Here is a 15,209-nt window from a genome sequence, read left to right as displayed (position 1 = left end):
GAGAATAACAAAACATTTGTAGTTTTTGTATTATTGCTGTTTGCACTTCAGAGGTTTCCATTACTTATGTTCTTCTGGCTTCACTGAAACTTCTCCCCTCACATAAACCTTAATAAGGATGACATTCAAAGAACAATCCAGGCTCCTACATATTTGACTTAAAAGAATTAATTTAAAGTTACTTTCAGTTGTCGAAGACTCAAAATTAAAGAAACCAGTCAGTATGTGCACAGTAGTTAAAACATGATGGAAGCTCAAGGTACAAATACACACTGAAGAGAATCAATACGCTCTACAGACAGAAGACTAGTATTCAAGAAACTGAAAATGAAGAGCAGTAACATGATTTCCCCCACCACAATGTGCTCCATACAACTATCACCAAATATGGACTATCACACAGGCTACTGATGTAAGGCTCAAGATAAGACTAAATAGGATTTAAAATTAAACAGTATTCTTCACGGACTTTGTTCTAAAGTAAAATACTTTGTTGTTTTTATTCTCTTCAAAATACTTTGAAGAGTTCAGTGGTATATACTGCATCAGTAAGGGTGAGATACCTAGCAGCACCTAGATATTCCCCATTTCAGTGCACATTCTATGCGTGGCACTGATCAGCCTACTTTCCGTCATACTTTTCCTGTACAAGACATTTCATAGTTCTCCTTACCCCTCCTGTCAATGGTTGTTCTCTTCCATCAATTTCATTTAGAATTAATACTACAGATCAATGCAGTTCAAGACCAGAGTGGCTCCTGTGAATGGTTGATTGCACATATATTCATTTAATAGAGCTCACACTATGACATGTATTGGCCAGTCACATTTCCTCTCCACTTCAGCAGTTAATTTCATCAATAACTTATCTTGTAGGCTGTTTCCGTTCTATCCAGAAAAAGAGATTGCTTTCTGCTAAGTCAGCTTTCAATACTGATCACAACAGCAAAATTGAAACAATAAAATCTTCTTTTCTACTTCTAATAATTTATCAGAGTTACGTAATTTGAATTATGAGATTTTTAAACCTCACTTAACTAAGTTATAAACACAGGAGTCTAAACATACGATTGAAAACAATGCATAAAAACAACTCCCGACTCCCATGAGTCCCACAAACCTTTAACAACCCAAATATTTCCAACTGCATGGAAGTTGTGTACTTCATAATTTTAGTCAGCAGTACCTAGGACTTCTAAAATCAATATCAATGACTTCTGGGAAAAAAGAAAACAATATTCCAACCAAACCGTTTCAAAATGCTTTCATCTATGACCAGCTCACTACTTTATGTTTTTGTTACCCTCTATTTTTCCTGTTCTTATTAAAAGAAAAACAACCCAAACCACATGTTATTACTTATACACATTAACTATACATTTATTATGCAGCCCAAGACAATTCCTCTTCACTCAACGTGGCCCAGGCAAGACAAAAGGCTGGCCATCCATGCACAATTTGTACACCCAATTATGACACTATGTATACATTCTTAAACTCTTTGTTTTATATATACTTTGACAGAATGTTTTACATCAAAGTTAATCTATTGCATTTCTAACATGAATATGACATGCAAGGAAAGAACATCTACACAAACATTATACATTGTGAATCCCTTTGTATTCAGTGTTAATTACTGAACCAGGAAATTATTTTCCAGTATATAGAGAAGTTTATCGTATTCATACAAACTTTTAAGTTATTTGCTGCTTAAAGGAGAAGTCATGAATTTAAATGTTTACCAATCAAAGCAGAGCTGACTACAGAAAAATGAAATCCCACACTGAACACAGGGCATCTCTAACACAGGATATCTCTAAGAGCACAACAAGGGCTGCGCATCAAGGAAAACTGAGAAATTAAAGTGTTTTCTTTAGGCAGTGGGACTGCTCAAATGCTCATTTTCCATGAACAATAATTACCAAATATTAGAAGACAAATTTGAACATAGTTAATGTATCTAATTTATTTTTGTTTTTACAGTGAAAGAATAGGAATGATCGGAATTACAATTTAAGGTTAAATCTAAAGGAATTACACTAGGTTTGAACAATTCAATCATTTCTCTGAAGAGCAAAGAGGGGCCCAAAACTGAACACAGTACTTAATATGTGGTCACAGCAGTACTGAGTATGGGGGGGATGAACACCTCCCTGCTTTTGATGGCTATGCTATTTCTGATTCAAGCATGCTACAGACCTTTCTGGTCACCTGGACTCAGTTCTGGCTCATGCTCAGCCAAGCATTGAATAACACCCCTGAGCCCTTTTCCACCACACAGTTTGCCAGCCACTGCCCCAAGCCTGTTACACTGCATGGGATAATTATGATCAAACTGCAGGACCAAATACTTGGTCTGGTTGAACTTTATCCCATTGGTCTTAGACAGTGAACCAGCCTGTCCAAGTCCCTCGCCCCTTCCTATCCTCAGGCAGATCAACACTTCCTCCCAACGTGGTGTCACCTGCAACCTTACTGAAGGTGTACTCAATCTCCTAGGTGAGACTCACAAGCCTATAATTCCTCATATCATAGAATCATCAAGGCTGGAAAAGACCTCAAAAATCATCTAGTCCAACTTTCCACCTACCAATAATATTTCCGCACTAAACTATGTCCCTCAATACAACATATAAACATTTCTTGAATTCCTCCAGAGATGGTGACTCAACCACCTCCTTGGGCAGCCCATTCCAGCAAGTGACTGCTAATTCTAAGAAAAAATTGTTTGTAATATTCAACCTGAACCTTCCTTGGTTCAACTTGAGGTCACTCCTTCTAGCCCTATTGCTAGCTACGTTGGAGAAGAGGCTTGCACCCACCTTGCTACAACCTCCTCTCAAGTAGTTGTAAAGAGCGATAACATGTCCTGTGAGTCTCCTCCGGAGTAACAATTCCAGCTTCCTCAGATGCTCCTCATAGGACTCGTGCTCCAGACCCCTCAAGGCTTTGTTGCCCTTCCATGAACATGCTCCAGCACCTCAATGCCTTTTTTGTAGTGAACACAGTATTCAAGGTACTCAAGATATTAAACTGGACACAGTGCAATTTTTTCTGCACGGAGGAATTCACTTACACACCTCTGCTTCATACAGACTTCCATGTCAGACACAATTTTGTCAGACTACTTCTCTGCTGCCATCTGTTGCACAGCCACAAATGGAATGATGGCACTCCTACAGTCATACCACAAACACCCACCTCTGATGTTGTGGGCCAACATAATAAAATAGGAGGTATTACTTTCAGAACAGCCTTTCTATTTTGGAGCAGACATAAAAAAGCTCGCTGTCATGGTTTTCCATAGGTATTCCATATCAAACATCATGCAGTGAACTGACAGAGGTGGGATGGCTGCTGGGGAGCTGCAGTTTCCAGCAGCTTTTGTTAAGCCCACATGGTACTGTGTGGGAAGCAGGTAACATAACCATAGCCTTACTTCTGGTCAGTACCATCAGCAGCGTAGTTATAAAGGCATCTCTCTCTCATTTGTTTGATTCATTACCCCTGATTCCTTTTATACTGTGTTCTCTCTCATTTCTTTACCGTTTCTAGTAAAACAGTTTCTCTTCATCTCAACCAAGTTGTAATCCCTCCTTTTCCAGCTCTTTGCTGGCTTCCCATGGGGGAACGGTTGGTAGACGGAAACCCCCTGCCATGGTTCAAAAGACTCTCAACTGGTGACACTCATCCATCAACACAATAACTTCAGGCCTTGATATATCTGGCTAACATTTGCCAAAAAAAGGGCAAGTGCTAAATATAGAGTAAGCAGGGGGAATCTCACTTAGTCACTTAAGGTCTTATTCAGCATGTAAGAGCATGACACATACAGAACAAATATTTCTGCAAATGTCTTTTACTTAAGCGTGCATCAATGACATGGTTATTCATTTGTGCACCTGCCTGCTTCTAGAAAATGTGAAGAAAAGCTCTCAAAATAAAGACAGGTTGATTCTGGAAAGTGCTTGAAAATATGTAGCCTAAAGTAAAAGAGAAGCCTACAGATGAGAAAGGAAGAACAGGAAGGAAAGCTTCTTAATGACATAACAACAAAATATATGTATACACGTGTATACATAATAAGATTTCTCTTACTTAATAGTATGCCCTATGCATTAATTTCTTTACTTGCCGTTATCTTTAATTTCCTGAAGTTACCATACTGTATTTACATGTGTTACTACCACTTCAACTGTATTTTTACATAAGCTCTTCAGAGAATTAATTACAATTTTTAATACAGTCTTCTGAAAACAATTTACTACTTAGGTCATTGCAAAGTTTTGTTATGTATTCTAGCTTACAGGGTTTTTAAATTATGTCATTTGGAAGAGGAACAATTGTTATGTATTACATTCTTCATTCCTATTTGATTTGGAAATGTTGTTTTTGAAAAGCAGAAAGACAGACTTGCTTTACTTAAACCAATCACCTCACTAATCAGCCTGCTTAACATGTAATTTGTAAAGAAGTGTTGTTAAAAACAAAAATCCGAGTAAGAATATGGATAGCAATCTGCTTTGCAAAAAGAAAATTCAATTCAAATTTTATACAAAACTGCATCTTTTGCTTTTCATTGAAGGCTATACAACAAAGAAACAAAAACCATTCAAATGATAGGAATTATATCAATATTTAATATTTCCTATGACTGTGGAGAGAAAATTATAGTTATGCCAGATAAGTTGGTTTAGTTTGATACAGAAAGATAATTGCAGGATGTGAAACATCTTTTGTGCATTACACTGCTCAAAGAGATATCAGGCAAAGGTTTTTCAGAATGGGAATGCAACAGAACTTCCTACTTCTGATGCCCTAAAACAATCAAATAGAAGCAGAATATCCTGTTACATATGCATGGTTTTTTTTTTTTTGTTAGGGAATAATATTGCTGCGAAAAGCAAGACTGGCTAACAGAACTGAAATACTTTATAACACATGCATCAACACATGGAAAGCCCTCGTGCACCAGATTTGAAAAATACCAACAAAAAATTCAGATGGGTTGGCAAGATGAACAGACAGCTTCCTTCTGCTTTCTTTTTAAGTCTACTATCACACTATCACTCATCTCTCCAATATGGATGGAAAGATGCTGTAGGGGCCTGTGTCAAAGGCCTTCCTGAAGTCCCAGTAGAGGACATCACTGGCTCTTCCCTTTCCCACTGATTCAGTAACACCACTGTAGAAGGCTGCAACATTGATCAGACAGGACTTGCTCTTGATGAAGCCATGCTGGCTTTCCTGTATCACCTCTCTCTCTTCCACGTGCCTTAGCACAGCTTCCAGGTGAATTTCTTCCATGATATTCCCCAGCACAGAAGCGAAGCTGAGAAGTCAGTAGTTCCCTCGGTCATCTGCCCTACCCATGTTAAAAACAGGTGCAACACTGCCTTTTTCCAGACACAGGGGACTCCACGTGATGGCCATGACTTCTCAAATGGCACTGTGAGTGCCTCAGCAACTGCATCAGCCTCTTCCTTTAGGACTCTGGGCTGCATCTCATTGGGTCCCATAGACTTACGGGTGTTCAGGATCCTCAGGTGGTCACAAACCTGATCTCTGCTTACTGTGGGAGGATCACAGCCCCCCAACCCCAGCCTTCCGACTCCTCCACCTGAGGGATGTGTGAAGAGCAGTTGCTGATGAAGACTGAGACAAAAAAACTGTTGAGTATCTCAGCCTTCTGCTTGTCCTTTGTTACCAGCCTGCTTGTAGTGCCTGATGGTCTTGAGGTGTGTGCCTTCTTGGGACACCCTTTTCTGGTTGATGGACGTATAAAAGCATCTCCTTTGCTCTTTCTACCCCTTGCAAGTATGGATCCAGTTGGGCCTTGGCCTTCCTGACTTCATCTCTACACAGCTTACCACAATCCCTGTACTTCACCCACGATGCCTGTCCCTGCGCATCTTCTTCCTACTCTGTACTTTGACCACCCTGTCCCCAGTTTGTTTCCAGAGAGCCTTAGCACTATTTGTTACTAATGTCAATATACACAGTAAAGAACAATGTATAGGAAGGCAATAACAACACAGACGTTTTGAAAACCTTATTTAAATTTCTCTTAGAGAATACTAATAGATATTTAGTTTAATAGATTTCTGCCTGCTACATTTTTGCCAAATATCAGCAGGCTTAAAAAAACACTTGTTATAAAGAACTGAAGGGAGGCTAAGGGTAGAATTAAAATATAGTATGAGACATTTTATTGTTTTCCTGTGCTAAAGATGCTTCAGAGGGAAACAACTGCATTTTACTTGTACACAGTAGATATGCAGGTGTATTATTTTATTATCCTGCATTCCAGTACAGATTTATCACCAAAAGCATGTGTAGAATATGTTCACTTAAATTAATCTCCAAGTGTATTAAATTACATTTACTTTCTCTAACGTGTAACTAATAGAAATTCATGTCAGTTATCCTCAAAGACAGTGTTAAACGGCCGCTATAGGTCTGGGCTCTTTTCAACAATCAAATCTAAATAAATGAAATTATGTCTGTCTTCTCTCTGCAGATCTGTATCCAATTAATTTTTTACAAATGAGAACAACAGCTACTACTAATGCCTTTCAAGCCTCAGCAAAACTGAATTATTAAATCTGTCTGCCTATATCCTATTACGGCCTACTTATGAATACTTGATTTTATTTTGTATAATTGACAACAGTTGTCAGGAAAGGAAGGCTTTAATGGCAATCAAATTAAGATCAACTCGTCTAAGTGTCACAGCGGAGAGTGTGCATGAAGTGCTGAATAAATTAATTGATGGGTCACTGTGAAATAGGGCATGTAGAACTGTGGTGTCATAAACCACTATATATTGTCTAGTAATAACACACCCTTTCCAGCTTGAAGACAAAAGCAGTGAGAGCAATAGGTTATTATAAAATAATCAAGAAAAAAAATGAGTTTGCATGCCTAACACAAGATCACTTACGAACAACTTAATTTTTAAGTAATTTATATTACTTAAGTGACTATGTGCATGAAAATTTTAAAGTGATGACAAGATGAGTAGCAGCACCAGGATAACATGTTAGACAACAGAGTTTCATTTACCACTATCACAGAAAGCTTTCAGTTATGTTACCTACTTAAGGAATTCTTAGAAAACAAAACAAAACACACCAGAACAGCTGAACCATCTCAAACATTTCTGTTATAACACCATCAGCTAGGATGCAAATAACAAATTGTAGTTGTATTTAAAGGAGAGTGATGAAATTGGTTTAAAAGCATTAATTTCTCTTAATACCATTAAAACAACTGTGTGTACTTGAGTTATTTGATCTGAATTAAGAAACTGATGAAGCAATTGATTAATTGGAATTCAAGCCATCAGTCACTGGATCCATCAACAGATTCATTTACATTCTAAACAATCAGCTGATGGTCTTATAGGATGCCACGTATTAATATGCAGTCAATATGATACCATCAAACTCATCAGAGTTCCTTACTGACAAGCACACAAATGCTTTTAATCCAAGCTTTATCCACTACATTTTTCTTTTTGATTGCTGTATTGATTCAGTGCGATTTAGGAATTTTTACTTTTATTAAAAACATTACAGAATTATCTTACTTACAGCAAACAGTATTCTAAGGCAGAAAAGAAATCAAACATCCACATTTATGTTCACATTCTCAAATTTTAACATAATGATTTACCTAGAGGAGATTTACAAGCAGATACTGAAAAGCATTAATTTACCCTTTGCATTTAATAGGTTTTGAAGCACCACTTTGCTCCCTTATTTTTCTGATGCACATTAATCTTCTTCTATATGATCACTGATGAAGTAAGATAATCTAAATTATTTAAATAATCTTCTGAAATTTACAACTTGTAAGAAATATGTATATATACACACACACACACACAGTAATAAGTTGAAAACTCTGCCATACGTAATACCTTGGTTACCTTAGAACTCTAACCAAAGTCTTGCTTCCCTTTTCAGATGAAAGAAAAACAAGGGAGGCCTGAATGCCCCTTTATTTATTTATTTTATATATTGGTTTTATAGATAGAAATCAGTACTATAGTTGGCAGATACCAGCTCCACTGACAGATTTGATAAAAATAACAAGAATACTTATCACTGCCATCGCCCTGTTTCTATACCTGCTTTGTTTGCTCTATTGTGGCTATTTTTGACATTTAGAACTGAAATAACCTATGGGGATTTATCCCATAAATGATCCAAGCACAGGAACTATAAATATTTTCACCTTTGCTCATCATTAAACCAATTTTGCTAGTGCCAACAAAATATTAGAACTAGTCAGATGTAAATACATATGCTAGCACTAGAATTGCTTCTCAACAAAGAATAGCTGTCACATCTTCCTTCAGAAAACGTAAAAATATTTTCCAACCTGAGTATTTTTAACATACTAGGAAAAAAAAAACCTGCCAGGTGGAATCCTACTTTAGCATAGCAAGCTAATTTCACCAAGATAACAGACTACTTTAACACAATGCATACTGTGCATTTGGAGAAACCAAAGGATCAAACGGAACTGTTTGCAATCAAAGAGATTTCAGCTGTTTGGAAGAACAAAGTGCCTGCACTGCAAACTATTTTAAGGCACCACTACAACAAGGAAATCGCACAATGTGGACACTGTTCCACAAGTGCAATTCCATAAGTATTATCCATGTTAGATTGTTTTCCCTGAATCATTACTACAGTCTACTAACTGGGTTCAGCTGGCTTTTTTTCATTTTTCTTAACAGTGTTCATTGGAGGCCCACAAGAAAACATTTTAGTTTACTCCTGGGAAACTGGTTCTCATTTGAAAATGTACTGTGAGAATTATATGAAGTGAAGTTTGCTTCAGAATTCAACATGATCCTTCTTCAAACCAGCAGTCAGACTTGCACTAGGTATTTTATATGGGACGATTCTCAAACCGCTGCCTGTTGCAACAAAAATGAAATTAGGATATTTTAAGTAGCTTTTATTTTCTTGAATTGCCTACTGATATTTAAGCTAATCAAGCAATTTTCTAATCCTAGGGCAAAGCACACATTAACAAGTAAATGTTCAGAAGTTACTTCAAGAACACAATAAACAGGCTCCCTACTTCCAGAGCTCTGACTGGACAGTAACATTCAACAAAATGCACTATAATAATACACTTAAATATCTTCTGAAGACAGATACTGCAAAAGTATATAAACATTTACACACCTTAAAAGCACAGTACTTGTAGATTACGTAAGGGACATTTCTGCTCTAGGTAAAAGCAGAGCTCATAAGCAAACCGATAAAAAGGAAAGTCCATAGCCAAATACACCAGACTCCATTGAAAGTGCACTTAGTCACCCAGATTTTAGAAGCAGAAAAAGTAAACAACTTGAAAGACACACCAGTAACTAAATAAAGCGTTGATATCTTGATATCTCACAATGTTCGAACACAGAAAAGAAATCAAAGCAGCTAATAAATTCAAATTACAACAGGCATTAAAAATTCAGCAGAGAAAAGTATATTATCCTTTACCAAACAGGAGCCTAAAGAGAAGCAACAGACCACCCACAAAGACTGGACTTTGCTACAGGAAAAAGCAGAGGAATTGATCTTATTTTATTTCTCCCCATCCCCTTTTGTTGACAGATAGAGGAAAGTTCATAAAGCTAAAAGACCACCTGCAATCAGAACTGTAACTGAAACAGCTAAATAGAAGCTGAATTTCGTTTACTCTCCATACATACCAAAAGCACTGACTGTGGATACACAGGCCTTAGCATTTGTATGGAGAAGCCAGCATTTTCTCAACTGCATACTCCATACAAGGCAGACTGACTCACATCAGTGTCTCCACTACTGAAGAGAGATGCAAAACAAGTTAGTTCAAGTCTACACATGCTTTTATTTCAGGTACAGATACCTCCCACCTCAACTCTCAAGCAGAAGTTTGAGATGCTATGTTTTCATTATGAATACATTAAGATAGATTTGAAGATCAACTCTAAAATTAGGAAACAACTTTAAAACCACTGCAAGGTCATACCTCATTAGACCTGATTAGCAGTGCTTATGCAGAAATCCCTTTTCAACCCCAGGTGCAGGAAAACAGGAAAGGAAAGAAAGAGACTGGCAAAGGCTAAATGGGGACCAGCTGGTCAAACCAGAGAGCAGAAAGAAAACACACAGGCAACAGAAGCAGGGACAGGTATCCTGGGAGAAGCATAGGCATTCTGGTAGGCTGTGTAGAGATGGGGTTAACCTCATGAGGTTCGCCAGGGCCCATCTTTTGAGGTTATCAGGGTCCCTTTGGATGGCATCCCTTCTTCTTTTTGCCATATCATCTGCAATGCTCAGACTTGTGTCTTCAGCAAACTTGATGAGGGTGCACTCAATCCCAACATCTGTGCCACTGATAAAGATCATAGAATCACAGAATGGCCTGGGTTGAAAAGGACCACAATGATCATCTAGACTCAACCCCCCTGCTAAGTGCAGGGTTGCCAACCACCAGACCAGGCTGCCCAGAGCCACATCCAGCATGGTTGCAATACAAATCCTTCTGTGGGACACCACTCATCACCAGCCTCCACCTGGACTACAACTCTCTGGCTTCAACCTTCCAAGCAATTCCTTATCCACCAAATAGCGCACCCTTCAAATCCGTCTCTCTCCAATTTAGAGATAAGGATGTGGTGGGGGATCATGTCAAATGCCTTGCAGAAGTCCACACAGATCACATCAGTTGCCTTCCCTCTGTTCACCAATGCTGTCACTTCATCGCAGAAGGCCAGCAGATTGGTCAGGCATGACCTTCCTTGGTGAAACCACAGAACACCTACTCTTTCCTCATATGCCCTAACATGTCTTCCAGGAGGATCTGTTCCATCAGCTTCTCAGGCACAGACGTGAGGTTCACTGGCACGTAGTCCTCCAGTTCCTCTTTCCTCCCTTTCTTACAAATGGGAGTGATGTTTCCCTTTTTCCAGTCACTGGGGATTTCATCTGACATTCATGACTTTTCAAATATGATGGAGTGCAGCCCAACCAACATCAGCCATCTCCCTTAGCACCCTAGGATGCACGTCATTGGGTCCCGTAGACTTACAAATATTCAGTCTTATGAGGTGGTCTCAGACTTCCTCTGCCTTTACAGTGGGGGGCAGTTTGCTCCCCCAGTTCCCACCTAGAAGGATTTATGTGATGATATTTGATGTGATGAATATAAGAATCCTGGCTGTCAGTGAAGATCAAGGCAAAGAACTCACTGAGTACCTCAGCCTCCTCCATATCTGTTGTAGCCAGTTCTCCTTTCTCACTTACCAGAGAGGATACACTCTCTTTGGCCTGTCTCTTTTGAACAATGTACCTATAGAATCCCTTCTTGTTTTTATAATCCCTCAACAAGTTCAGCTCCATCTGTGTATTGGCTTTCCTAATCCCATCTCTGCATGTCCAGATACCATCCATGTATTCTTCCCAGATGATACACCCTCGTTTCCAAGGACATGCCCTTCTTTTCACTCAGTGTGACTAGCCTGTCCTTGCCAAGCAACAATAGTTTCCTGCCTTCTCTGCCTGTTTTCTTATTCTGAGGGATGGAGATCATTTGTGCTCTCAGAAAGGCATCCCCAAACAATAGCCAGCTTTGCTCCACTCTAAGGACAGCTTCCGAGGAGATCTTTTCCAGCAATCCCTTTAACAGCCTTAAGTTCACTCTCCTGAAGTTCACTGTCCTGATTCCACTCTTTGCCAGGCTCATATTCCTCAAGACCACAAACTCATTCAGGGCATGATTGCTGCAGCCAGGTTGCCTCCAATCTTAATGTCTTTAACGTTATCTACTGCATTGGTGAACATCAGGTCCAGTAACATCTCACCTCTGGTCAATCTGCCAAATACCTGAACCAAAAAGTTATCACTGATGGACTACAGGAGTCTCCCGGATTGCCTGCAGCTCACCATGCTGTTTTCTGAGCAGGTATCTGGATGATTGAAATTCCCCATCAGGATAAGAGACTGCAAACATGACACTTGCAGCTGAAGCAGGAAGGACTTCTCAACAGGCTCTCCTTGATCAGGTGGCCTGTAGTAGACCCCAGCCACCTGTAGCACTGGCTGTGATGAGTAGAACTGAGCAGTCAGTAGCAGTTGCTATTGAGAGTATTTTCTCTGACAAGAACAAAATCCCACAACCAAATGTCACTTCTGCCAATTTGAGAGTTGCTGTCTGTAGAAAATCATGTATTAAAATTCATCTGTGAACCATCTTTTAACAGACTTGTCCTTACAGTGTTTCCAACTCCAATTTTGTTGTTGGAAGCATATCTCAATGCAATGTTCCGACACTTGGGAAAACCTTTTTTCAGAAGCATTGGCATTGCTCTATATAGAGTCTAGCATCTGCCAAAAATGCCAATTCTGTGCAAAGACAGAGGGTTCAAATATCCACTCAGGAAAGCTGGAATACATTAGTAAAAGAAATTCTACTTCATCCTATGGAAATCAGTTTCTACCAAGGAAGGCTGAAAAGTAGAAACAACTCTCCTCTACAATTACAATGCAATATCCAAGGTAAGTATATACCCTTGGGGGAAAAAAAGGGTTAAAATAACATTAATCAATTCTTATCCTCCTGAAAAGCTACTAATAACAACGAAAACAACAATAAAATAACAGCACTGTCATTAGTCACCAGCCTAAAAACTAACTGTAGTACACAATAAACACTTTTTCTTAGCCCTGTTGTCTAAGGAGTACATCACATACCTGAAGATAGTCATCTGCTGGCTCTTCCAACTGCAAAGGCTCTAGCAAATAATGCAATTAGCCTAATTTCTATGGCATATACTATGCCATTATCTTTCCTAGAGTAACTTTCAACCAGGTAGAGCAAGCCAAAGATATCAAGCAACTTCCTTCAGTTTTTTCTCAAAAGCTCAAGGTATGAAGAGCTCCTAGAGCATGTTAGTTCCAGCAGTCACCTACTTTTGAACATAGCAAAAATTGCTGGTAAAAATCAGCAACTATTAGCTCAGGGCCAATCACTGCAATGCCAGTTTAAAATAGAATAAGAATCTGAGGTTACCTTAGGACAGTAAATGAAAAATTTGAAGGGAAAAAAAATAAGTACATTCACTCTTTCTTGACATAGTAGTCAAGTACTTGTGTATTTCTCATAATTTCACATTTCAAAGTGAAGAGCACAAATATTACAGACACTTTTACAAACATATGTACCAGGCTTTTGTAAAGGACCAGCTCTTGCTCATGTGAGAGCACATCTGCGTGCTAGAATAAGAGTACCTGACCCATACCAGAATCATCAGGTCACTGAACTAAAAGCAGGCACAATCAAGTTGGAGAACATGTATTTCAGCTCAAGAAATAATAGTTATAAGATAACATATAATTGGAATTTAGTTTTATCAAAATAATCCATTAGGTTTGATCTTAAAATTACCTCCTGCTACACAACGTTAAGAAACATCCTAAAAAGCTCTGCATTTCTTTAAGTGCATTTGGGAAAGGAGATGTGAAGAAAACAAGCACTGAAGAAATGACACTGGCTCATTTCTCCAACAGAAACACACCCATGAGAAAACAAGCCAGAACTGTTTTTGGTTGAACTTGTATGACTAATGATTTATAACTCAAACTGCTTTTTCTGACTGAAGACAAAGGGTATCAAGTGCTACAAACAGCAGTAAATACTGAAATTGGGAAATGTTGAAACAGAGTAGACTTCAAAATTAGTTCAAAATCTTTGCTTTTACTCTGTATAGATTTATGATAACAAATTAAAGTGTTTTATTGCACAGAAGATAAAAGAAAATCACATACAGAACATAAAACCATGGAAAAACTAATGTGTTCTATAAAGTATTTAAACTGTTGACTATAAACTAAACCATAAATCAGTCAAAACTACAACATTCAAGAAAAAGCAATTACAGATATAAGTCTTATTCTTTAGTCAAAAAAACAATTACCGCCATATGTTTGAAGTTCAGTGTTGGAATTTTTTTTTTGCTTGCATTTTTTTCTTGTTTGGTTTGGTTTCACTTTTTTTTTTGAGAGAGAGAACAGCATCAATATAAGTAGCCAATATATTGCATATTTATAGAAAAAGTATTGAAAATGCAAAAGTCCCATTCCGTGTGTGGTAAAAATATAAATGAATTATTTATATCCAAACTTTGGGCAGATTTCTTTGCATTTGCTGTGTTCACTTTGAATTATAATGGGCACTTACCTTGCAGGAATACTTTAAGTGTGTTAACAAGCACATTTATTTGTTTAGGGACAGGCTAATTTTATATTATAAACCTTTAAATTGTGTAGCTTTATTTTCCTGATAGCAGATTACCAGAAAATTTTAAAGCTGTTTGAATTAAACCTGAACACCAAAATAGACTTGAACAATTTTACTTTCAAGTCATGCTTTTCTCCCCACATTTTTTGACACAAGAATTCACTCGATGTCCAAGATCTACAATTATACATGGTCCTGTCAAGATACAGTGCCTGGATTGTTCATCGACACTGCTGTGGCCCATCCTTCAATTAGCAGTACTGCGAGGTGAGCAGACTACACAATGTCTTATAAATTTCCATACAAGAATTTACAAATTTAACAATCAGTGCTGAGGAAAGCATGCCACAGAGTAGATACGCAAAACATAATTGAAGAAATTTTGTCATTGCAAGTTATACAGTTGCTTGACCACACTTTTATTCCAGCAGTGAGAATGCTGATCCCAATTAGGGACAGCTTTCCACGTTTTCACAACAGCAAACACTACACATTACTACACAATGAGTTCTCAACACGTTTCTGCCATGCATACATCACTTGAAGATATCAGCATTGATACATACTACTGCAACTGGAGATGACAACTGCTTCTAAATGCCCACATATCTAATACAATTTAACTGGTAAAGACTAAGACAAATTTCCATAAATGTACCTCTTATGCTGAGGCATAGCATGCAACAGGCCTAGTTTAAGGTAATTCTTCTACAGAGTCTAACTCATGTTTCTACTTTTCTAGCAGATGTCATTTGAGCTTTAACAGTTCTTATGATTCTAGCTGAAACACTTTTAGGCTTCAGTGGTTAAGACACGATACTGCAAGCAGCCCAAAAGGAGACATCATCAATCACTTCATAATCATGTTGGATCCAAGATCTTTGAATTGTCAAAAGCATTATGAAATT

The 15,209-nt window shown here is 38.1% G+C and overlaps 1 protein-coding gene across 3 annotated transcripts in view; it reads right to left on the bottom strand.

Moving 5' to 3' along the window:
- The window catches only part of ATP9B (ATPase phospholipid transporting 9B (putative)), a 156,580-nt gene that overhangs the window by 96,032 nt on the left and 45,339 nt on the right, over positions 1-15,209 (bottom strand). The gene's annotated exons all lie outside the window — the stretch shown is intronic.

This window comes from Centrocercus urophasianus, unplaced genomic scaffold, assembly GCF_019232065.1.
Source record: "Centrocercus urophasianus isolate 14NV4802_14NV808 unplaced genomic scaffold, USGS_Curo_1.0 seq_11, whole genome shotgun sequence".
Taxonomy (NCBI): domain Eukaryota; kingdom Metazoa; phylum Chordata; class Aves; order Galliformes; family Phasianidae; genus Centrocercus; species Centrocercus urophasianus.
This window is presented reverse-complemented; position numbering and strand designations above follow the sequence as displayed.